The sequence below is a fragment of the Tympanuchus pallidicinctus genome, unplaced genomic scaffold (genome assembly GCF_026119805.1).
Source record: "Tympanuchus pallidicinctus isolate F22 unplaced genomic scaffold, pur_lepc_1.0 scaffold6, whole genome shotgun sequence".
NCBI lineage: Eukaryota > Metazoa > Chordata > Aves > Galliformes > Phasianidae > Tympanuchus > Tympanuchus pallidicinctus.
Window position 1 is genome coordinate 43,703,349 of NW_026294780.1, and position 24,695 is coordinate 43,728,043.

Below are 24,695 nucleotides of genomic sequence, written 5' to 3' on the forward strand. Positions count from 1 at the left end.
TGTATGTTTGCCTCTGAGTGACGTTACATTTGCAAAATACAAAAGGCAATTAGTTTTGCTTGGGTATTCTGGGCACAAATGTTGGGGTGTTATTACCTGCTGCATACAATTAATGGCTTCTCTGCATTTTCTTTATTGACTACTTAGTGAAGACAATCGGTAATAGAAGGAACAGCGCTGTGGACCTCTGAAATAAATGTTGTGGTTTTAGTGTTAGCTTGTTTAGTTGTCCTCTGGAACCACATAAACTTTTGATGAATGAGTAGCTCTGCCTTTGAGCCAGTGCTGCTCTTGTGTGATATTCCCCCACAGTTTTGGAATAGTGATGTTGTTAGCATGTTATGTCTTTTTTACCTTGCAAAATAGAAGTCTGTTTTCATTCAGAGTCAGAATTTAGTGGCAAGAAAATATAGATTTCATTGAGCTGGAATATAACTTTTTACTTTTGCATGCCCCATAACTTGAAAATTTTGTTTTAATTTGAACAAAAGACTTTTTCATTAGAAGAAAAGGTCATTCACAGTCCATAGGGCATTCTGGAAAGAACAGGCTTGTCTTTTTTATGCTATGTAAATAGTACATTTCTGTAGCATACCACAGATTCTTTGTGACTTTTCTCTCTGAAAATCATCTCAGATCTTATGAAATTTGTTTTGAAGAAGTTTATTCGTACCATACACAAAGTTTCAGCCTTCAGGACTGCTTTGTAATGTATAGTGGTTGTTAAGAGCCCCTCGTACAGTAAATCTGGGTTTTGTTTCTGCTTTTTTGTGTTTATTTTTTCCCTATGGAAACTCCAGGATCTGTATCTTCTGCAACTGACAAATGCAGTTTGTCATCAGCTTCAAAGCCTCAAATGGATACTACTACTGAATATGACACCCATTTTTGTATTTGCCTCAGATGTTTTTAACCTATTTGAAAATATACCTGTGAATATTTAAAGTGCTACACACACATGTATGTATGTATGTGTGTATTTATATATGTATCATGTATTCAATTTTTGTTAATAGTTCTCTTAACTAAAGTTATTCTGCTATGCTAGAGAATTCCACAACTTAATTGCATTCCTCAGGAAATCTGGTTCTTTTGTATCTGACCTCGTTGTAAGTATGAAGTCTTGACGTTCATCAATTTTGTCCTTTTTCTTACACAAATCCTAGAATTCCACTGCTTTAAATATGTTTGTTGTACTTGTTTGTTGTGCTTGTTTTGTGTTTTGTTGAACACAAAGGTATGTTTCTTCAATTTTTGCTTAATGTGTGTGTTTGGATGTTTTTTTTGTTTGTTTTGAAGTAGCACTGAGGTTGGTTTATGCTCTGACCGAATTTGCAGGGAGCCAGTTGTACCAGTTGGAGGACAAAGACAAGATTTTCAAGTGTTCAAGTTGTTCTCCAAAGAGAGCTTATAAACAGGAGGGGGAACAGCTGTTTACAAGTGTGCACAGTAATAGGACAAGGGGGAATGGTTTTAAACTGAGACAGGGGAGGTTTAGGTTAGATATCAGGAGGAAGTTTTTCACTCAGAGGGTGGTGATGCACTGGAACAGGTTGCCCAAGGAGGCTGTGGATGCCCCATCCCTGGAGGCATTCGAGGCCAGGCTGGATGTGGCTCTGGGCAGCCTGGTCTGCTGGTTGGTGACCCTGCACATAGCAGGGGGTGGAAACTGGATGATCACTGTGGTCCTTTTCAACCCAGGCCATTCTGTGTTTATGTGATGTGTGTTTTAAAGGATTATGTGCCTAGTTTTGATGTCTTTCTTTCAGATTTGCGAAGTGGTAGCATGTTGCCAAATCAAATATTGTACTTTGTGTGTAATTTGTATTGACTTCGTGTTTTCTCTCAATTGCTTATTCCAGGAATTGCTTTACAATCTGATTCTGTAATCTGTTAATAGCTTAACGCTGCTAGCTTTCTCTTGTTTCTTTAGTTTAACCAATCTACGATAGAGCTCTCAAGTACATTCTTTTGCCTTGAATGATTTCATTCCATCTCTCCTTCCAGTCTTCATGCTAGAAATTAAAGTCTAAAAAGTCTAAAAGTGCCTTTTCTTCCTCTGAGAGGATTTTGAAACTGAGTCTGTAGGATTGTAGTGTTAGAAGTACCAAGGGGGAATCCTGAGAGGAATTCAGAAGGAAGTTGGGCCTATTAAGTGCATGAAACTCAAGTACTTTTTCTAGCAGAGAAATTGAGAGCTTCTTGTTAATGGAGTATGGCGTTTGAATCTGATTTTTCTTTTAAGATGGATCGCGTAGTGCAGATTACGGAGAATATTGATCAGTGCTTCAGTAACAGTAGGGTAACTCGCAATGTTTTTTCTTCAAGTGAGGTTATATTTTTTTTTCTCTCCTGTAATTTTGGTGCAACTCAGAACTCTGGCTGTTCCTGCCAGGCATTTCTGGAAGAGGCAGCAGACAGAAGCAAATCCCTGGGAGGTTTTGGGGTGTGAGTGGTGTTCAAGGTCTGCCTTGCTCACCCAGCCAAGTTTCCATTTTTGAAGGCACTCATTGGGTCAAGATGATGTTAGGAATCATGTAACATTTTTCAACATAATTAAGCATTTTTCATGCTTGGTTTTCTTCTGCCTTTATGTCTGTAGAGAAGCTCTTCAAGGAAGAGAAATGTTGATTCAGAAGACCTGAAGTCATCTGGCCAGGCTGAGGCATTTTCACAATTAAGGAAGAAAATAGTAGCAGGAGTTGCATGCGTTTGGATTTCTTTAACCATGGTAACTGTGCGTGGGCAGTGCTGGCAAAACACAGCATAGATGAGGTATTTTGGTTTTGCTGAGGTAAACTTGCTCAGGCAAGACCTGTATGTCTGTCTGCCTGGAACTAACTTTAGGTTTGGTTTCCCTAGAGGTAAAAATTCTTATACCTTACTCATTAGTGCACAACAAACCTGAACATTTGCAGCTGTAAAAGGAGATTAGAACTCGTTCGTATGCAAGAGTTTTATCTGTGCCTCTTTCTTCATTTGTATCTATGAACTGCTGTGTTAAGCAAAGCTATACAGCTATTGTCTAGTTAATGTCAATGTTAATTCTTTCTTTTTAGATCTGCTTTTAATTAAAATGCATGTGCGTGGGATTTGTGATTATGCTGGATATAATGGCAGATCCCATGAAAGCAGGCTAGTGTAAGATTTTTAAAGCATGGAGGATAGAAAGTTTGAGTGTGATTGATTGTGAGAGATAGATTGCTTTGAGTGTGACTAGCAATGAAGGCATTTGGATTTTGTGAAGGCACAGGGTGACTCTTTAGGTGAATATTCCTCAGTCAAAGTCTTGTTGAAAGGTGTATGTTTTTGAGTTAACTGGATGCAACTGAAGAGTGAATCTTCTCCAAGAAAATGTTCCATTTATGTTTTTTTTCTTTCTAAGGGACAAAAAAAAAAAGGTTGTTCTGTATTATCTGTACAAATCTGTTAAGGATTGTTAGAATTGAATGTGAACACTGATATATTCAAAGGCTCATATTGTTGTCTGTTGCATGGAAAGCAGTTCATTTCATGCAACTTCTGAAACAAACAAAAAAACAAAACCACAGAGTTTATTAATTTATTAATGTGATGTAATTAAGTGAGAATTAGGGAACTGCTCGGGAGTGATAGCAGCCATGTTACAGTTAAGCCAGAGTCCTGGGTGATGATGATAATAACAATAATAAAAAAAGGTTTAACATCTACAAATATCTAAATGCTCTTCATAACTAAACATAGAAAGTTCTAATCCCTCCCCTTCCCACCTGCATGGAGGGAAGGATGGGCTCTGAGCGAGTTCCCTAATTTGTAGCACCCATCTATTGGAGATGTAAATGCTTCAGCTTCATACCAAGGCCATTCTCTGCAGTCTGTTAATCCCTGATGAAGGCCAGTGATGAGGCTCCTTGCCACCAAGTACCAGACAGACACTTGGGACATGTTCGTATTTGGCACACAGGAGGCTGCTTCTTGCCTTATTCAATTTGGGTGAGTATAAAGAGTTTTGAGGACTACCAGAATGGTTGAGGGGCTTGAGTCCATGCATGGTAGAACAGGCAGCAGACAAGAGAAGGTTGGTGTGGGGAAGTCTTGCTGCTGTCTTTACCTACCTAATGGCCACAAAGAATCATAGAATCACCAAGGGTTGGAAAAAATCTGCAGAATCCCTCAGTCTGACCATCCACCCATCACCAGCAGCTCTCACAGTTCTCACTAAGCCATGTCCCTCAACACAAAATCCAAACGTTCCTTGAACACCTCCAGGGTCAGTGACTCCACCACCTCCCTGGGCAGCCCATTCCAGTGCCTGGCCACTCTTCTAGAGAAATGTTATTTCCTAATGTCCAGCCTGAATCTCCCCTGGTGCAGCTTGAAGCCATTCTCTTTAGTCCTATACCAGTTACACGAGAGAAGAGGATGGAACCATGCTCTTTTCAGAAGTGTATGGGGGGGGGGGGGGGGGGAGGAGGGGAAGAGAAAAGAGCAGCTATGAGGACAGTCAGTTGTTGGAGCAGGCAGCCCAGTGGTACTGCACATCTCCATCCTTGAAGATGCAAGGCTGGTTCAGGGCCCTGGGCAGTGTGGCACAGCTTGCTTTGCTTTAAGCTGGAACTTGGAGCCCAGACTCTAGAGATCCTTTCCAATGGAAATCAGTCCATGATTTCATGCAACACATGGGTGTGACAGACACAAAGTCTGTTTCTGTATAAACTAGGCCACATTTAAGTGAGTTTGAAAAGGTTGTATTTCATCTAAGCCCCTAGTTTACTTATTGTTATAAAAATAAATATATTTTTACTGTCTTCATTTGTGATATGTTGTCTTTTGACAACTTGTAATGAGCACCATGTGTTTCGTGAGTGGAGAGGCAATTGGCATCTGGCCTATAGTTACTGTTTCTTTTGCAGGTTGACCAAATTGCATGCCAGGTAGCCTGAGTTTTACTCTATTAATTGATGGCTTCTGTTAATCTGTAATGAAGTTGTTGTGTTTTAAAAATATTAGTATGTGTACATACTAATACAGTAAGCACCATTTCACCTAAAAATGGATTTGAGAACAACAGAACTTAAGTTATTTGAGCCCTTATCAGCAAGTGATGTTGCTGAAAACTGTTTCTGATTTTAATGTTTTAAAGTTTTACCAACGCTTTACCTGTAATGTTCTTTTCCTCTAGAATTCATCAGCCCTCACAAGGCTATTGTAAGGTTTGGTTTTGTCTCTTGTTGCAGAAAAAGTTGCTGCAGGGAATTGATTGACTGTGCTGAAATTTGCCAAGGGAATAATCCTCTGTCAAGCCAATTTCTTCTCCCTAGGTCATGATTCCCTCTGACAGCAAAGCACTGTGTGACTAAATTACCATAACATTAGATCCAAAGGAGGAAGCAAATGTCAGTGGTTATTGTTGAGCTCTTGTCGTTTCTGCAGAATGGTGAATGTAAGTAGTCAAGTGGTCCCAGTGAAATGTAGTCATTGAGTGTCAAATCCCCGATGTAATGAAATCAGTGCACTTTTCTATCTTCATAGAAACCCAGATCTTCTGGTTTTTTTTTTTTCTTCTTTTTTCTTTTCTCCAGCAATTTGCTTGAAATCCTGTCTTCCCTGAATTAGGAGATGCAGGTTCCTCATCTTCATAGCTACAGCTCCTGGTTTAATTGAATAAAACGTGTTTACTTCTGCATGAAAAATAAAAGACCTTCAGAGAGGGTACCTCAACAACCCTTGTGCAGAAGTTCAGGCTAGAGAATGATGCCTGCAGAGTTCTGCATGCTGTACATCTGCATTGCTCATCTCTAAATTGAAAGGATTTTTCAGAGAAGAGACAGTTTTTTGTTTTGCAAAACACAAACATTGGCTTTTCATAGCAAGCTATCAGTTCATATATATGTGGGTCAAGCCTTTTTATGCTGTTGTGCTTCAAAACAATACTCTTTATTATCTAATTAAATGAGCATATTGATGGTGATAAAGAAGCTCTTTCTGATCTCTTCTTAGGAGACTGCAGATATGTTCAATTCTGTATTCAGTCCAAACCCAAAGTTATCATGACATTGACAGAGTGACTGCAACCATTTTCTGTGATTAGTTCTGTTTCTTTTAATTTATCCATCATCTTAAAATACCAGGCTGTCATGCACATGAAAGTTACTTTGTTAAGTCTTGAAGAACTGTTTTGTGGTATATTAAATATCTACTTTAGTCTCAAAAATCATTCTGACTTTGAATTAAATGCTGTATCCCAGCTTTGATGTGCAAGTGCATGGAGAATAGGTAAAAATGATCTGCATAATGAATAGGCAAGCCGTTGTTTAGCTTTCTATTGGTGTGTGGCTAAAGGACTATGGTAACTAAATGAACTTTGTTCAGTAGTTGTAATTTACTGCTATCTATTGGCAGTTTCAATGGAGCCAGTGCTCTGAATTGTTGTAGGCTTAATCTCAGAGTCCTTGTGTGAGAAGATTTTAATGGTAACTACTGCATACTCCAGTAGCCTGGCTTAGTATTTCTTCCATGAAATCTGTTCAACTTCTCTTGAATCCCCGTATGCTCTTTTAAGGAGTTCCATGTGTTCTTTTTTCCCTGTATTGTAAAAGACAGTCAAGTTACCTTTCCTTGCTGGCTGCATCACATTCAGGCTGTGGATGCCCCATCCCTGGAGGCATTCAAGGCCAGGCTGGATGTGGCTCTGGGCAGCCTGGTCTGCTGGTTGGCAACCCTGCACATAGCAGGGGTTTGAAACTGGATGAGCATTGTGGTCCTTTTCAACCCAGGCCATTCTGTGATTCACTCTTGACTTTTGTTCTCATATCCCTTCTATCAGGTTATCTAAAGCCTGAAGAAAATCTATTTGAACTTGCTTTGCATAAAAATTGTTGCAAAGCTTTTATTATTTTTACTCTTAGTTCGTCTTTTTATGTTGAGCATCCTTTTTGTAGCAGAACTGCTAACAATACATGCTGTCTTCAAAATAGGATGCTGTAGGGACTTACATGATGGTATAAGTGTTTCTGTTGTGGCGTGTTAATGCTCCATCCCGTGTTGTATGTTCTAAATCTTTTTTACTCTTATGATTGACATTGAGCACTGTGGTGTCTTTTTCATAAACCTGTCTAGTATAACCTAAAAGTCCTTATCTTCTGCAATAATTGAGAGTTCAGAAGGGCTGTGCATCCTCTAATTTTGGTTTACAGAATGCCTCTCTTTAGGTGACAGTATAAAGCACCAGGCACACTGCAAACTGTGCAAATACATTTTATTTCTCTGGGAACTTCATATTCCACTCTTGTCTCCTTTTTTGTTAGATGAAAACTTTTAATGTCAGTGTTTTAGAACCCAATATTTGACATGTCAATTCACATTCTCATCCACCTTATGCATTATTTTAATACTTCATTCATCTTCCATGTAGCAGTAGCTGCTCAGTGTCGCGGGGTCAGTTGACAACAGTTACACTGGCCTTTGTTTCCACAGCCATAAGAAGTGTAATATTATCAACTATAGGGTTGTAATGCTTTACTGGGTCCTGATCTAGCAGGCCACTATTTGACTTGAAGAATGCAGACAATGTTATTGACTTACCAAGGCTATATATATAGGTACAGTTGAACAGCTGCTTTTAAGTTCTTCCTTTGATGAGGATAGAATTACTTAATAGCTTACAAGATAAACATTAAACCAGAGCTCATTTTGAAAGGTGAAGTTTTCTAAAGACTTTTCAATCATATAGTGGTAACTTTATCATACTTTCTCATTCATCTGCTACCTGTTATGAGCTTTTATTTCCAGAGCAGTAAAGCAGACAGCCTTATAACCTGCTCTCCTGCTGACTCGTGTTCATGCACACATATTTGCACATAAAATCCTTGCACCATGTTGAACGGTTTCAAATAAGTGGAGTGTTGAGATAGCCCTAACCTCTCACTCTTGTGAAAGATCTAAATTCAAGGTGGGTAAACACAGTCTTTCTCATCTAGTGATAAAAAAGTAGCTGTAAATGATGGAGCTGGGAACCTGTCCATTATAAGATTAGAGTGAGCTGGATTGATGTGCCAAAGCAATTTTACATGCAGTTTCTTCTTGTGTTTTGTTGAATTTTAAAATGTCTACAGAGTAGTTTGTATTAGATCTGTAATATTTTTAATTTTAACACTGTATAAATAGTTTCAGTTTTACATGCAGTAATGCAAATATTAATTTTGGAACTCTCAATTAAAACAATTTTTTAGATGGTTGAACACATTTGATGCCAATAGTTTGGATTCACAGTACTGGGATCACTGGTAACGTGTACTATGGCTAAATGATTTCATACCTCTTGCCAGTAAGCATAGAGACACTCAAGTTCATTCTCTGTAGGAAATACGTAGTGGTTAACAGGTTTTATTTAGAAAGTTGTGTGTTCAGTGTGGAAAAGCAGTACGTTGTGCATCTACACAATACACTTCAGTCGGTGAACTTGCAAACAGTGCAAACAGTGGTATAAAAGTGAATTTAAACCTCTGTTGCATCTGGTACGTTCCTGAGCTCCAGACATCATTTTTGTTTATATTTGGAGTAACAAACTGAATTGTAGTGTCAGGACTTCTTGAGGCTTCTTGAGTATTTGATTTTCCATGTTTCCTATGGGTTACGAGCTTGAACATTTGAAACAACATCTGAGATAATTCTGTTGCCTGTAAATACCTTTATTCACAATATTACTAATAATAGCATTGTTAACTTCTTTTTCCTCACAAACTCACTGCTTTGAATGGATTGCACAGGAAGTTCAGGAATTTTATAGTTGACAACTGTATATGACAACAGTCTTATTCTCCTTCTTGTACATCAGAGCTTCTCATTCTGATCTACAGTGAAGAAGGCTTGAATTTTAGGCAATTTCCACAGTCTTCAGGCTTAGAGTAGTTTACGATGCTTTGAGAATTGTGTTAATGAATTCTTTTACTCTACTGAAAATACTTGAGTGATTGCTGGTGAATTAGAAATCCATTCTGTAAATGAATGGGTCACTGTGCTGGATGTACTTGAGTTTTGGGATGAAATGGAAAACAGTGCTGTAGTTTGCAGTCACGTATATATCTAAATGAAGGTCTTGCTTAGGCTCAGAGTGGAACTAAAATCCCTTAACCTCTTGCCCTGGCCTCTGTATCTCTGCATTATTGGGATATCGGGGTTGCCAACCAAATAACAAAGCAAGTGTGAGAAGTAAACCCTGAAAGCCTTACATACTGGGCTTGATGTTACATGCATCTTTATAATCACTTCGTACCAGAGGACTCTGTGAATGACTGTGGTTGTATTGTTGTTGTTGTTGAAGTTAACATGCATCCTTAAAACTTCCTTTAAGAAGTTTAAAAACAAATAATCCTTCAATCCTTCAATCTCTTGTTCACTAAAGCGACATGTATATCCATCATATAAGTAATAAAAATATTAATTCTCAGAAAAGAGGGCAAAAGGAATTTGATCTGAATTCATTCATAGTATTAATAACAGCATGGTAACTGGTAAGAAAAACCTAGGGAATTAGAAGTCTCTGGCTTAGCATATTTGGAAGTTGCTATGGCAGGGGTCACGTAACCTCAGTCAAGAGGGTGCAGCCAAGAAACGTAGCCAAAGCAAACTGGAGAGAATTTGTGCTGGAAATGTGTATGAGTGGATGTCTGGACAGTGCAACTGAATTTGGGAAGAAGCCTTTTTTTAATTCTGAAAGTGCAGAGTCACAGCAGTTTCTCCAACTTCTGAAACTGTTCTGGATTCTTGTGTTTCTTAACTTCATCTGCGTTTCCTGAAAAGAATAACAATTTAGAGTCCTGTCTGCAAGTTCTTTACAGAGAGAGTGGTGAGGTGCTGGCACAGGCTGCCCAGAGAGGTTTGTGGATGTCTCCTCCCTGGAGGTGTTCAAGGCCAGGTTGGATGGGGCCCTGGCAGCCTGGTCCAGTATTGAATGGGGAGGTTGGTGGCCCTGCATGTGGCAGCGGGTTTGGAGATTCATGATCCTTGAGGTCCTTTCCAACACAGGCCATTCTGTGACTCTACAAAGTTAACTGGGAGAGTATTTTTTCCTTATGCTTCATGGGTTTTTGATTTAAACTATTAGTCTAAGTATTATGTGGGCTACAGCTTAACCTCTGAGATCCTTTCCAGATTCAGGCTGCTCAGTTGGTGATTTGACAGATGTTTTAATGCACTTCCAGTTTACTAAGCTTCATTATGGTGTTAGTGGACTGTGTAGATCGTTAAACTTTGGGCAACAGAAATTTATTTTTTGCTAGAGGGAAGGGATGCTGTCCAGAGGGACCTGGACAGGTTTGGAAGGCAGGCCAATGCCAACCTCATGAAGTTCTGCAAAGACTTGCTCCTGGGTTTGGGCAATCCCAAACACAGATTCAGGTTGGATGGAGAATGGCTTGAGAATAGCCCCAGGGAGAAGGATTTTGGGGGGTGTCAGTGGATGAAACACTCCACATGAGCTGGCAGTGTGCACTTGCAGCCCCAAATGCTGACCATATCCTGAGTTGCAACAAAAGAAATGTGACCAGCAGGTCAAGGAAGGTGATTCTGCCCTCTACTCAGCTCTCATCAGACCCCACCTGGAGTACTGAGTCCATATCTGGGCTCCCAACAGAAGAAGGGCATGGAGCTGTTGGAGCAGGGCCAGAGGAGGACCACGAAGATGATCAGAAGGCTGGAGCACCTCTCCTACAAGGACAGGCTGAGAGAGCTGGGGCTGTTCAGTCTGGTGAAGAGAAGGCTCCAGGGGGAACCTGATAGTGGCCTTCCAGTACCTGAAGGGGGCCTACAGGAAAGCTGGAGAGGGACTTTTTTTTAAGGGAATGCATCGACAGGATAAGGGGAAATGGATTTAAACACGGAGAGGATAGATTTAGACTAGATATTAGGAAGAAATTCTTTACTTTGAACAGGTTGCTCAGAGATGTTGTGGATGCCCCCTCCCTGGAAGCATTCAAGGCCAGAGAGGTGTTCCTGTGTATAGCAGGGGGTTGGGACTTAAAAGTCCCTTCCAACCCAAACCATTCTATGATTTCTAAGCTAAATGCAAGTGACTCAAACATTATTTTCACAGTTCAGAGCAAGAGTTCTTGTTGAAAAGTGAATGTTGGAAACCCATGTGAAAGCAAAGGTTATAAGTAGGTCATTCTTCAGCTGGATTTTCTTGGAAGCACTTAACACTCAAAAGCTTCTAGAAAACCTAAAAGTTTATGTAAAATGTAGAGATAAATATTGAAGGTGTCTGCAGTACTTTCACCAGCTGCCTGTACAGCAAGCACTAGATTTTGTCTAATCAGTTTCAATTTTTTTGCTTATGAGTTCTTAAAATCTGTATGTAATACGATTAAAATATATGAAGAATTCATAAGAGTTATGTCAAAGCCACATGATGATACTGCTCAATTAGCTAAATTGCACTTAAAAGCTTTAAATGGGACTTTGCTGCTGAGCAATGAATGAAGGCTAAGGAGTTGTTTGTGTTTTTTGGCTGCCAAGGAGAAGCTATGCTTATTTCTTCCACCTTTTAATGACAGGGAGATTGCATTTTTGTGTTCAGTTGTGCTTTTGGAAGACACTGCTCAGTGGCCGAGTATCAGGCTGCACTGAAAGCTGTTGTGAATTGGTGCAAAACAGGCCCACAGAACAGCTGGAAATGCCATGAGTACAGCACGTGCAAATAATGTGATCGTCTGTACACAGAGAATGCAGAAACAATTCTGAAAATGTGGACTGTTCCTGCTGGCAATAAATTCTCTTGTTTCCAACTAAAAGCAGCGTGAGGCGGCTCAGTGATAAGCGTTTTATCAGTTGATTTATGTTCAAGTGCCAGAAGAAAAATAAATGAAATTGATATCAGTGTAGATATCAAGGAATTATTTCTGTTTAAACAATGTCTTCATGCAATCATTTCAATGCTTTTAATATTCCATGTGTAATAAGGTTCTTTAGTGTGTTAAAAATAATAGTACGTTAGCAACACTGGTGATTTTCAGGGCTTTTTTTGCCTCTGTGCTTATAAGCAAGGACTGGGAATTTCTTCCCCTCTTTGGTTCTTTTTAGTGAAGAACTGTTACAACATTCATACATGACTGCATAAACACACATTTGAATTGAAATTAATTTTCTTTTAAGGAAAACCAAAGCGTTTTGGATGCATGTGCACTTAGAGACATGGGAAAATATAATAAAGTGACTTTAAAAAGATCAGCTTGGAATGACTGATATTAGTACACTATCAATTCTTTGTTGTACTGTATGTATAAGTTCTTAAACATTAATGTTTGGCGTTTTCTTCTTTTATTGCTATTAAAGATAATATTTCCTTATTTGTAGGAGTTCTGTTTTTGCTAAAGCATATCTGTATATTGTAAACTTTATTTGATCAGGTTTTCCTTAAAACAATCATGGGTGTGATCCTAAGCAACCATACTAATAATCCGTTAGAAGAAAATACTACTTCTAGTTTTGAGACTCTATCAGCATTCAGAATATGGATGGACAGGGTGATTCTCAGTTGTTTTCCCTTCAGTATCTTTAAGGTTGGAAGTGTTATGTCACATATCCTACTGGAGGTCATTAATGATGTTAGTCACTAAGCAGGTTTTCCAGTGCTCAGTAAGAGGTATTATTCCCTTTTCCTACTTCTGTCTTTGAAACGGTTAAGTGTGAAATTGCAGCAGGACTTCACTGTATTTTTTTGCTATTATGTGCTGTGTTGTGCAGCAAGCTGTGCAATTGCATGGCAGAGGGATTCATAGAATCGTAGAATTGCCAGGGTTGAAAAGGACCACAATGATCATGTAGTTTCAACCCCCTGCTATGTGCAGGGTCACCAACCAGCAGACCAGGCTGCCCAGAGCCACATCCAGCCTGGCCTTGAATGCCTGCAGGCATGGGGCATCCACAGCCTCCTTGGGCAACCTGTTCCAGTGCATCACCACCCTCTGTGTGAAAAAATTCCATCTAATATCTAACCTGAACCTCCCCTGTCAGTTCAAAATCATTCCTCCTTGTCCTGTCTCAATCTGCCCTCGTAAACAGCTGTTCCCCTTTCTTGTTTATATGGTTCCTTCAAGTACTGGAAGGCCACAATGAGGTCTCCCTGGAGCCTTCTCTTCTCCAAGCTAAACAAGCCCCGAAGTTTGTTCCAGGTCTCTTATCAGCCTTTTCTGCTCCTACACTTGTCCTCCTCATTTTTTATTTTTATTTTTTAGTCTATGTACTGTTGGTAATTGTTGCAGGAAGTTAGTGTGATTTAATATTCCCTTTGAAAAATGCCAGGCATGCTGTAATGATGCTTGTTAATTTGGGAACATTTGCAAGAGGACGGCTGTGGTTAGTTGGTGTGGGGAGGGAAGGGCTGGCGATTGGATGAGATGGCCTCAGTGGTCTTTTCCCACCTTAATTCCATGATCAGGTAATGTGTATTCACTTGATTTACTTTCTAAGGGAGTCCCATGGTATGCCCTTGATCTTGCTTATTCCCAAACAGTTACACTGTAAACGCCTCCTGCATGTAAGGCACAGGAGAGAGTGTAGAAGGATTTGGTATCTTCAAATGATTCTGGCAGAAGGTTTCAGGTGCATCGTATGCTTGGCTGTGGTAGCTTCTTGAGTTTCTTAAATATATTTAATTCTGGCATTTTTGAATATTGGGATGCTTGTCTCACAAGCCTCAGCTAATGCTGTACCAGAGTTTTACCAACCTTTTAACATTCTCTGTTAGTTAAAAAGCGTAACATATAATAGGCTTTTCTGTACTCAGTCAATGGCTAAAATTAGCTTTCTGTGAAATCAAACACTGTTGCATGCAGAAAACAGATCAAACGCAGATAATTTATAGCACTGCAGCTGTGTAGGATCTTAGATTGCCCATATACCTTGTGATAATGTAGCCTTTTGAGTAAGGCTTCAGTGTATCTGCAGGTGATGCTAGCAGAGGGCTCAGCACAAGGCACGTTAGGAGCTGTTTACGTTCCAGTTCATTTTCTGCTATCTATATCAGCAGGGGGGAAATCAACTCTTTGAAAGGGTAGATAACAGCAGGACAAGGGAAAATGGTTTTAAGTTGAGGGAGGGGAGACTTAGGTTGGATGTCAGGGGGAAGTTCTTTGCAGAGAGAGTGGTGAGGTGCTGGAACAGGCTGTGCAGAGAGGTTGTGGATGCCCCGTCCCTGGAGGTGTTGAAGGCTGGGTTGGATGGGGCTCTGGGCAGCCTGGTCCTGTATTAAATGTGGGGGTTGGTGGCCCTGCATGTGGCAGGGGGGTTGGAACTTCATGATCCTTGAGGTCCCTTCCAACCCTGGCCATTCTGTGATTCTGTGAATGTGTGCACTGTTCAGTCCCAGACAGCTATGTACTCAAGTTGAGAAGTACCTTGTTTTGGAGTAAATACTGATTAAAATTTGAGAGAGTCCTTGTAAACTTTTAGGCATTTATTTTCTTAGAGTAAAAAACAGTGGCAGGTTGGGAGTAAGCTATATGGAGTGCTTTTGTTATTCAGAAAATTGTAATCTGGATGTAGTGCCTTGAATAGCTTTAAAAAAAAAAAAAAAAAAAAGACTTGTTCTCTCATTTGTTACATCCTATTCTTAGGGGGCATGACTAAATGGCTTGACACTTAAATACTGAACCAGGAGAAAGCGTATAAAAGCAATGAGCTTGTAGGAGTAATTATGCTGTCTGAAAGGTGACAAAATAACTTAATCACCTGTGGATCATTCTTATCTGCCTTTATATTAATCAGCTCCCTGATTTAGGGGGACAAAAATACTACTTGTTGAGTCATCTTGTTGTAGGGTTACGGTGGAAAGTATCAGTTATTCAATGTTGGTGTGCATTAATGACTCCAAAATTGAATCAATGCACAACTGTGGATGTAAAGTTCAAGATCTGAATGGGAAAATAGACCCCAAGTAGTGGCAGTGATGATATAACTACTGTCTGCTTCCTCACTGATGGGAGAACTGCTGAAAATGGGCAGTTCCTCTCATAGTTCAGCCTGGTTTAGTGATGGCAACCCTGCACATAGCAGGGGGTTGAAACTAGATGATCATTGTGGTCCTTTTCAACCCAAGTCGTTCCATGATTCTATGATGGTAATGATTTTAAAATGTATATCCTGAATAAAGAAGCCAACAAGTTCTGTGCTTCAAATCTTTTCACTTTCTGCTGCCACAGTTGATAATGAGGTCCCCAGATGTCCAAGTTGCAGTCATGAAGTTTTTAGTCCATTTCCTCTTTGCACAGAACCTGACTGACATGGAGGTTTGACCAGGTTCACAGCTTATGCAGCAAAGGCTTTTGTTTTCTCAAAATAATTTAACCCCAGCTATTTCATGGCACATAATCAAATCAGCAGGAAGAAAGCAGGATGAATAATCAAATGTCTTATTTTAAGTAACAGCAGTGTACACTGCAGTTACTGGACTTCTGAAAGCTAGAGTAGGCAGATCTTAGCTTATGCTTTTCTCCTCCCTTCTGGGTTATGGTAGCTGTAGGGAAATAATGCTCTCCATCTGCCCTTCTTAGGACCTTATTATCCCCCTGTATTGTGAGTTAACCCAGGGGCAGCTCAGTACCACAAAGTCACTTGCTTACACTCCCCAGGTGGAACGGTGGACAGAATCAGGAAGGTAGAAGTGTGAGAACTCATGAAGACGGGTTTCTGAATAAAGCAAGCAAAGCAGAACAGTGAGTTAATTCACTGCTTGCCATCAGCAGGCAGGTGTTCAGCCACGTCCAGGCAAGCAAGGTTCATCATGTGTTTATTTGGAAGACAAATGCTATCACTCCTCCTCCTTTACCCCGGCTTTAATTGGTGAGCCTGATGCTGGATGGTATGGGACATACACTGCCATGCAGTTGTTATGTGCCAAGAACACTGATACTTACTGTGGCTGGAAACAGGCCTACAGCTAGTATTAATTTTTGCTGGCTTATTTCTACCTAGGTACCCAAGTAAATACAGTGGCAAGCATAATGTGCATAAATTGCCTACCCTCTTACAGGCATCAAATTGTTTATAACTAGAAAGAGATTGTGTATGTGTTTTTTCTTCCTTTACAGTCTTTTTGCATCTGTGTGTCTGATGTTGGATTAGAGATTTGGTTACATTTCTGTTATAAACTGTGTGTGTATAAACTGTGTGTAATAAATGTTAAAAGAACCATGGAAGCAGTTAAATGGAATGGGGCTCTTGGTACAAAATTGACAGGTTTAGTGATTCCAGATTAATAGTTTGCTTACGGGTAGAGACATTATGGACTATACTTATTATTCTTCCTTTTTTTCTTTTTCTTTTTTTAATCTAGGAGCAACCACCTGATCTTGGTTAGTTATTATAGTTGAATTCTTTGTTTATTTCAGGATTTTCTTTCTTGGAACTTCAATCTCTGGTAATGTCTCTGTCGATTCCTGCTTGGATTCGGTAGCTGAAGCATTTCTCAGCTTTATCTTTCAGAGTTTTCAAATATACCTCCTTTCTAATAGTCACATAATTAGCTCATTGTTTAAGGGTGTGCAAAATAGAGTAAGTAAACTTTCATAGTACAGAGCAGCTTTGTGTTGGTAAAATGTCACTGTTAAGTTTCAAGAATGGCTGTGGGGGGGAGTATGTGAATAATGCAAGTAAGGTTGATTAACCCCAGCATCTGTGTGAGACATACAGGCAGAAAAGGAAGTAATTAAATGAGAAATCTCTACTTCCCCTGTTGCTGTAAATTGGCATCAGATCGCTTGACCGTATATTTGTCTACACGCCTTTGATGTGCTCAAAGATCAAATAACTTCTGTTAATTTCCTTGTTTGTAGGAGAATCTGTTACAGAATGTGACACAGTTCAAGTGTAAAGATGAATTAAAAATGAGCATATCTGTATTTTAGTCAGTCAGGTATGAAAAATAACCATCTTCATAGTGTGGGCAGGTGAGTTTCTTCTCAGAAATCAGTTATGTTCTAGCTTCTACAAAGTGGGAAATATGAGGTAACCCTTCTTTGAATGGTCACCAAGGCAGATAATGCAGAACATAAATGATAACCTCTCTTTACAGCTTGAGGAAAAATAGTAATAGGCTTTACAGCTGAGAATGAAATCTGTGGCATTGTATTCAGCTTGTTGTTTCTGTAGCATTCTGTCTGTGGGCTGGAAAGGTTGTAGACCACTAGGTTGGATCTTTGCTGTGTATGAGTGCATCATTGAGAATTCCCCAGTGGAAAGTGTTAGTTTCCAAAGGACACCACCCAAAGAAAGGAGATCTCTACGGCTGAGACAAGAGATGCTTAACAGAAAGCAACAGAGTGTATCCTTGCAGGGATCTACTACCATCCTTAGGATAGAATGTAATGCATGTTTTTACTTGATCTTTCCCTCTTCCCTGCAGTAAGCGGCTTGTCTGTAATGGGTTGTGTGTTTGCATACAGTTTACAGCTTTTGAACTTTTCTTTTGAACTTAGTGAAAGCTGTGGTCATTCTTCTTTTAGGAAAGAGCTTCTTAATTCATGTGTTATTCATTTGAGAAGACTGTAAGGTACCTGAAAGTCCCTTTAGGTAAACTGTGCGGGCAAACTATGATTTCAGTGTTCTGTGCTAATAACTGAAGTGCCCTTGATGGCTGAAGCAAATGTGGAGGACTTTTCAGGATCAAGTTATCCTTTTTCTTTTTGTTTCTGTAGAGGAATCAGGGAAGATCCGGCTTCTGTAGCAGTTGCCTGTTCACTATTAAATTTTCTTATATGTGCCATTGCTAACAGTTTAGGCAGACAACTAAGATATTTTGGTACAATAAAGGTGATCAGCTGGCCAGTGTGTAATTTTAACACTTAGTCAATTACTCTCCATGAACCAACCTACTTTGAAGGCTGAAAACAACAAAGAGCAAGTTTCTAGTATTTGAACTGAGAGAATATTTCCTATTACTGCTACTGTTAGAGAAAACCCTTGAAGGTTTAGTCCAACTGATGCTAATTAGAACAAAACTGCAATCCAATGATGCTTCTCAGGTCTGGCAGGAGTGTGAAAGTTAATGCAGAAGGCATGGGAGAGGGAGGAACGCTTCATGGTGTGTGAACAGTGTTTCATATCACATATTAAAGATTCTGGTGATGAAAGGTGTTTGCTTTCCAGTATTTTTTTCTATCTCAATATATAGGTGTTTGGCTTCCAAAACTCTTAATACCTCCATAGTGTTCTGCAGGAAGAATTGCAGTGGTTTTCAGTGTGTTTTTAGGGAGCTCCACAACCTTCCACACTAGGCTGTTCTTTCTTTTTTTTTTTTTATGGAAACAAGGGTGTGTCAAAAGCCTTATTTTCTGCTAGCCTTAACCCCAAACTGCTGTTGTCCTAGGAATAGATGGCGGGTGAAGGAGAAAACGTAAATGTTTTATGTCACCACCTACAGCTAGGCAGTAGGATGGAGCAGTAGAGGCAAACTGCTGCATTAGCATCCCCTTTCTTTGTCCAGGCTTGTGACCTTAGGTTGAGTATGTTACTTGCAGGGACCCTTCCTTTGTCTCTGAGGAGCTGGAGTGTGCTTGAGTTAACCATGAGAATGTTTCCATGTAACCATTAGTGAGTTAGCACTTCCCTTATTCTCTCTCCTCTTGCTCACCCTTGAAGTTCGCTCAGTTGTAGCTTCAGAGAGATGGTTTACGACTTTGGGTTGCTTCAGGATAGTTAGAGCCCTACTTGAGAATAAATGTGGGTTGCACATTGTTTACACCAGCAATGAATAGACTATTGGAAGGTTACATTGCACTCTGGAAAAGTAAACCACATATTCTCTAATGGAGTGGGAAATGAAATATAGCAAAACAAGTGAAGGTCTCTGGGGAGGGGCGAATTTGTATGCAAGGTCTTTATCAAGTGCATCATCTCATGCTACTTCTGGCTTCCCTAGGCTTAGCACTGCTTTGGCTGCAACTGCAGACAGATGAGAGAGGTTTTGATGTTACACCTGAAAGAAGACTGGAGGAGGCACTTGTTTTTGCGTAGGTTTGCCTTGCTATTTCTGTGCTTTCCGTTCCTTACAGATGGTCTGGGCAGCGCTGCTGCAAGGGTTGGCCGGGTCTGTGAGGGTGGGACTCCCTCTTGTGGTAACATCTCCACCAGGCTTTGCACTGTGCTGCTCTGGTGTTGCTTTCCTACAGCCCCCCTCAGTTCTCCCTCTGAACTCCTGAATTAAGAGCCTTTCTGATAACTGCGGCCAATGTATGACTGCTATGGCAGTTGGCAGTAATGCATAGAATTCATAGAGCTCTGCAAAGTAATGCTTAGGTTTTGTGTGTGAAACAGCAGTGTCACTTCCTAATCTGTTCAGAGTATTTTTCCACCAGAGTGCATTGGACACAAGGCTTGGCGGAGGTGTTTGCACTCACTTTGTTGTGTGTATAGCATCTCTGGCAGTAGAAGTGGCTGGTGACAGTAGGAGCTGGTGCATCTCCAGGGCATTACTCAGTGACACTGCCAGCGAGGAATGGGAAGTAGTGGGGATAAGATGTGCTGCTCTGCTCAATAACACCAAGTTTTAGAGTGTATCTCAGAAGCCTGCAACATCTTATAGTCATGCTGCAGTGTTTTCACAGTTAACATATGATATGGCATTTGTCTACAGAATAATGCATTCTCCTGCCATTTAGGTGGAAAATAGGCACAGTTTTTCTAATAATAGACCATTTGCCTTTGCCAAAGCAAGTATGGGTGGGATGCCAACTTGCTGAAGGCCTAAAGTGCATTTAAGTACTGATTTCAGTTGTCTGAGATGCAGTACCATCAGTTTGTGGCTTTAATTATCAGTGAAGGTGCACTTGGCTCATATGGAAATGCAGGCCTCCTAAAACACAGCTGAAAACATGGGAATGGTAAAAATGATAAAGCTCCATATGGTTGTATTGTGTGTTATATATGCCTTTTTAAAATGCATTTCTCAGTGTTTTTTCTTGCATAACTTTCCTCTGAAGTTGGAGTTGAATTTACTGTGTTGGTGTTTTTTATAAAGCTCATGCAATGTATTACTTACATTTTTTGTCAATTTTTTTTTTTTTTTGTCAATCCAATTCAGACATCTCATTCGAATACCTTGAATGGCATCTTAGTACAAATGCAAATACCTTCTTCAAAATAATTCCTGTTGTTTGTTTGGCAAGAGCTGAAGACTATAAAAAAAAGGAACTTGGTGGGCTGTAGTAAAGGTTGTTTGGGTGATTTTTTTTTATTTTTATTTTTTACCATTCAATTTCTCAATTTTAAAACTCCATATCTAAATGTCTTCTTCTATTTCAAATATATGTCTATTATTTTCTTCGTGCTCAGTTGTGGACAGATTCTCAATTCCAACTTGGGCTTTTGGAAGGTTGTTTTTTTGTTTTTTTGTGTTTTTAATAAATACAATTTTATAATATATTTTTCTATAATCTGAACATTTTAAATCACTGCTTTTTAAGAAACCGCATTCTTTAAAAAACTTAGCAAAGATTTGTGACGTAGAAGTGCACAGGCATATTTATTTAATGGATAACTAGCCTTATAGCTCTGTATGATCTACGAGCTACTCAACAAATCAGTTGCAAAGGTTGTGGCCAGCAGTGGGATTTCACTGGGGCTCCAAGAACTGCAAGCTTATGTCCTGAGGGTGGGCTCAGCAATCTCTGCTCTGCTGACAGCCTGGAGCCTCGTGCCCAGTCCCCAAACATGGCTTGGAGCCAGCTGTGAGTTGCTCCTTACTGGCCTCAAATTTTGCTTTTCATTGTTCACTCCCAGCTGAGGAAGTGCTCGTTTCGTGTAGTTCCTGTCCAGCTTCCAACATAGTAACATTTCTTTGTACAAAAGCAGTGTCGTTGCTCCAAAATTGGAGTGATTTTTTTTTTTAAAGATCACGAATCCGTTTGATATTTTTCTTAGCTGATTTGCTTATTTTTTTGTGTTCCATTCTTTTATTTGAGAGTTTTAACAAACTTGTTTTTGGCAGGAAGAGATGAAATAAAGCCAAATGGTGTTTGAAATAAAATACTGAATGAATAGTGTATTCCATGTAAAACACACAAAGCTTGCTCTGGTGCCCTCACCACTGCTGGGCTATTTGTCTGTGTTTGTGTTGCCTGTTCCATACTGGAATAACAGGAAGTAGTCACCTCGAGTTAAACCCATGTGTAGTTTTAGTGACCATTAATGTACCACAATGGATTCATTACTTTGTGGATTAGAAGCTGGAATCAGCTTAGTCAAAACTCCTTTAAGGTCTCCCAAGTCCTATTTGTCTGTTTCATTCTATTTCTGTAGCAAAAGCAAGTCTCTGCAATAATGGCATTATTTTTAGTTGCCCTGAGGTGGTTTTTTAATTAATGAAGCAAGGGTGTTGTGCAGCTTCGTGATTTGGAAATATGCAGTTGAAAAAAAAATACAGTAAAAAAACCCAAAAACACAGATTTGCCAACTACTTCTGTATTTTAAAAATGTTTTCAAAAGCTGTTGTATAATAGTTTCTGCATTCTTCTCTTTCCTGGAGTTAATGAACCCAATAAAACATTTTCAAAAACTTTCTGAAAATGTTTTGAATTGTGACAGAAAGAAAATGCAAACACTGTTTTTTCTCATACAGTTCCAAGGACTGTGCAGTTTTGTTCAGGCTCAGCAATGACAAATCGTTTGTATTATAATTTAAATCTTAAGTATCAGAATATACCTGAAATACGTTAAGGCTAACTATCAGGTGCAATACTTAGAGAATCATAGAATCACAGAATGGCCTGGGTTGAAAAGGACCACAGTAATCATCCAGTTTCAACCCCCTGCTATGTGCAGGGTCACCAACCAGCAGACCAGGCTGCCCAGAGCCACATCCAGCCTGGCCTTGAATGCCTCCAGGGATGGGGCATCCACAGCCTCCTTGGGCAACCTGTTCCAGTGCATCACCACCTTCTGTGTGAAGAACTTCCTTCTAATATCTAACCAAATCTCCCGTCTCAGCTTAAAACCATTCTTAGACATAAAGAAGAACTTTTTCTCTCAGAGTGGTCAGGCACTGCAATGGCTGCCCAGGGAGGTGGTGGAGGCGCCGTCCTCGTCCCCGTCCTCTTGAACAAGAGGCGTCTGGATGAGGAGCTGCGAGATTTGGTTTAGTGCTTGTGGTAGCAGAGGTGATGGGAGGATGGTTGGACCAGATGATCTTGTAGGTCCTTTCCAACCTCATGATTCTATGATTCCCCCTTGTCCTATTACTATCCAAAAGAATCAGAAGTACCTTGGTGTAAGTAACATCAAACTGATTATGTAACTTTCAGAAGTTTGTGTAAATGTATACATATGTTAATGCTGAGATACAGTATCGAGTTTATTTGCAGAATGTTTCCTTTACTTTTCAGCATTGAAAAGAAGTGCTTTTCTTCTTGGAATTTTTAAAGGCACCTAGAAGCTGCCAGGCTTTCTTCTCACCTTTATCATGTACAGAGGCTCCGCTTTTGATTGAATAAAGCTAACCGAGTATTAAGAGTAATAAATAAAACATACAGCTTTTCACAGAGTCGGAGTCGTAGGGCTTGGAAATGACCTCTGGAAATCAGAGAATCCAGCCCCATGTTTCCTACAGTATGTTCCACAGGAAATCACACAGGCAGGTTTTGCATCTCTCCAGAGGAGACCACAACCTCTCCACCTTACTCAGCAAATATAATTCTTTTCTTATTATTGTTTAGGAAGCAACAGGAGATATAATACTGTTGAAATGAACTAAAACCTGTGATAACTTGACAATAATAAATAATGGACTTCCTTTGTTGTAAGTTAATTGAATTCCTTTGTTGTATACACATTGTGTCCAACACCCTAGTGTCCTGAGGGATAACAGGGAGGATTTTGTTTGCTATCGTCTGTGGGTATTTTGTTTTGTCCTTCTTCACATTAACAGTCTTGAAGCCCTTGAGAACAAAGGGTAGCATTAAGAACAATTATTAAAATGTAAAAATTGTAATAAAAATAATAATACTGTGCTCTTTAATGTCTGTCAGGGGAATGGGATCAATCTAGATACTCTCCCATTTCTTGTAAGTCCAAGATTTTTTCTGGGATAAGGGAAAAGTAGTGTCAACAGATCATTTTATCTGATGTGAAAGGAAATGAGAACAGAATTGAAGCTGGGGCCTGGATGGTAGGCTGCAGCTTTAGTAGCACAGAGAGAAGTAACACTGTTGTGTTCCCAGTCTTAGCTGTGTGTATTGCTTCCAGAGGATCAAAGCAAAGGTGAGAGGCCACTCCTCGCGTACCACCCAGATTCCTGGAGGTACTCTTCAGCCTAGGGCTGAGTTCCAGTTTACTCTTCAGAACCATCCTGCTCCATCCCTGCTCTGGATGAAATGATAGCGATGGTGTGGGGATGTCACTACAGAAAGTGTGGCTTAAAAACGGGGAAGATTTTCTTTGAGACCAGATTGTACAGTAGGAAGATCTGTTGCACAATTCTTAGTCATAGCATGTCAGTCTTCTGTTGTTAGCTGTATTTATTATCAGCTATTATGGCAGCAGGGTAGGGAACCTGCGTTCAGTTTCTTTTTGGAATGCCATGCTACATGGCAAACGGACAACACGAGAGGATTAAGCACTGAAACAGAGGATCACTGAAGACCTTTCTTCCACTTTAAAGAAAGGATGGCATTCACAGATTTCCTATCTCTTTGATTGCAGCAGTGAAGGAAAGTAGAAACAGAGGTAATGCTGCATCTAACCACCATCAAAGTCTCCTAAGGCAAAGCAGAGCATTTCAAGCATTGCTGTTGTACAGGAACTTACAGATGAATAATTTTGACAGAGGTGCTCAATTCATCCGTTTACCATTTGAGTTAGCAGGACCGCTCTCCCTTTATGCACTTGTTGGCCGTTGCTGTTATCTTGGTCAAGTTTGGAGTAGTGAGACTGGTTATTGATGGAAGTGAAGCAAAGTGGAGGCTGACAGGGGCAATGAAGAGTGATGAATTGCAGCTTGTGTTGCAGGAAACAGGAACAACACCAAAAGTGGCAAGACTTACCTAGTGGCAATAGTTTTGAGCTGAAACTGTACCTTTGTACAGCAAACTGAGCCCAACATGGCAAAATTATTAAGAAGATTTTTGAGCTTCTGCCAGTTTGTTCACAAAAGCAAAATTATTTTTATGATCCTGAAAAGATGAGATGCTCTAGAGGTGTGTCTGCTAAACTTTGGATCCTTCACCTTCTTGCAGTTAAAGAAAGTAATCTTCAGAAGAAGCACTGAAGGAGCAGGGAGGAAGCTTGAGCTAGTGGCAAGATACGAGGGGATCAACAAGATCCATTTTCCTTGTATCCTTTCTATCAGACACCTTTTGTTGTTGTTGTAGTTGTTTGTTTGCTTTGCTCAGGCATATTCCTGTTCCTTCCACTTAAAGAGATGATCATTCTCCAGATCGCGTTATCAGTCTGATTGTATGAATGACTTTTGTGTTGTTTCTGATGATAGAACATGGTGGTTCTTGCAAATTTGTGCATCAGTCTTGAGACATAATATTTGAGCTGTGCAGTATTTACTGGGTTGTGGTTTCAAGCATTTTCTCAGCATATTGAATCCTGCAAATAATTACCTTGTATTAGACCAAATAAATTTTAATTGAATGTTTGCTCTTTTATATACGCTGTGTTCCATTTCAAAGTTCTAAAGGTTAGGGCTAGTTTTATTTTGTTTAATAAAATATTGGCTTTAT

The 24,695-nt window shown here is 39.8% G+C and overlaps 1 protein-coding gene across 15 annotated transcripts in view; it reads left to right on the forward strand.

Moving 5' to 3' along the window:
* LRCH1 (leucine rich repeats and calponin homology domain containing 1) overlaps positions 1-24,695 on the forward strand; it is a 119,125-nt gene that overhangs the window by 29,503 nt on the left and 64,927 nt on the right. The window lies entirely within an intron of this gene.